Source organism: Plasmopara halstedii (assembly GCF_900000015.1).
Source record: "Plasmopara halstedii genome assembly, contig: Scaffold_3111, whole genome shotgun sequence".
NCBI lineage: Eukaryota > Oomycota > Peronosporomycetes > Peronosporales > Peronosporaceae > Plasmopara > Plasmopara halstedii.
In genome coordinates this window covers 247,651-248,799 of record NW_020190014.1, presented here as the reverse complement: position 1 = coordinate 248,799, position 1,149 = coordinate 247,651, and positions in this window count along the sequence as shown.

Sequence of the window (1,149 nt, the reverse complement as noted above, 5' to 3'; positions counted from 1 at the left end):
GTGCGCTATCCAAAGTTGCACCGCGTGCATGAGACGAAGGCGGGCTCTGCCCGCGGGCTTTCTCGGAACCAGCGAGGCTGGGTGTCTTCCGTATCTTCGACATAAAAGCACATTGAGCAGACAAATGGAAGAAGGTCCTTGTGACGTTGTGGTTTCTTAGACACGCGAGCCTCGTTCGAGGCGACAGTTGAATGTGAACTGTAGTTGTTACCAATCATGATGGGGGAGAGTGTAACGGGGTCACACAAGATGATGTGATCGCACAATGGTGTGGGTTACACAAGATGGAGTGACCACACAATAATGTTGCTACATCGAAGCAATAAATCAGTACGTGGCTGGAACAGCCAGAAGTGATACATTTGATCAGGTTTACTACATAGATAGGAAACCTATATATATTTAGATATAGGTGGCATTGCCCCAAATCAAACCAAATAATACACTTTACATTTTAAACGGGAGAATAACGTTTCTTTGGGTGACAGTGGTAGTTACTCTTGGAGCAAGCGGATTGCGATCCGCTACACTCGTACTGGTTCTAAGTATAGAAAGAAGGTAATCGACCTTACCCAAGCTAAGCGACAGAGCTACGGCAGCCCCGCAGCACCCGGTCTCCCCGGCCGCACGAGTTTCCTATTCCATCTGCGATAAGTATTACACCACCCCGTCGTGGACTTTACAAAAATGTACAGCTAATATGTCACCAACAATTTAAACCAGGCTCAAGAAGCTCAGCTTGCCCGTCTGCAAGCGCAATTTTCAGGTCACTTCTTGCCCAAATCGTGACGCCGTGAATACCGAGTTAAACAGTCCAAAGTCGCTCGCCGCGCGAATCTGAGCCCTTTCACACCTATGCGAGTGGGCCTTTCGCTCAAACCCAGAGCAAACCAAGAGCGAGGAATCGCTTTGCGAGTTCTCTCTCAATGCATAGGTAAATACTCTTCAGGTATACAGTCATTACTTGGTGCGAAAGCTTTTGATAAAGTCCGTTTACCCCATGAGAGACGTACCTTGGGTATTAGAATCTGGCGGATGTGTTGCCAAGTATCAAAGCCGGCCCACGCACTGGGTGATAATCACACGCTGCCTAATGTGCTTAAAGACTTTACATGCCAGCTTCTGTAAAACGGACCGTAGCCTGCAGTA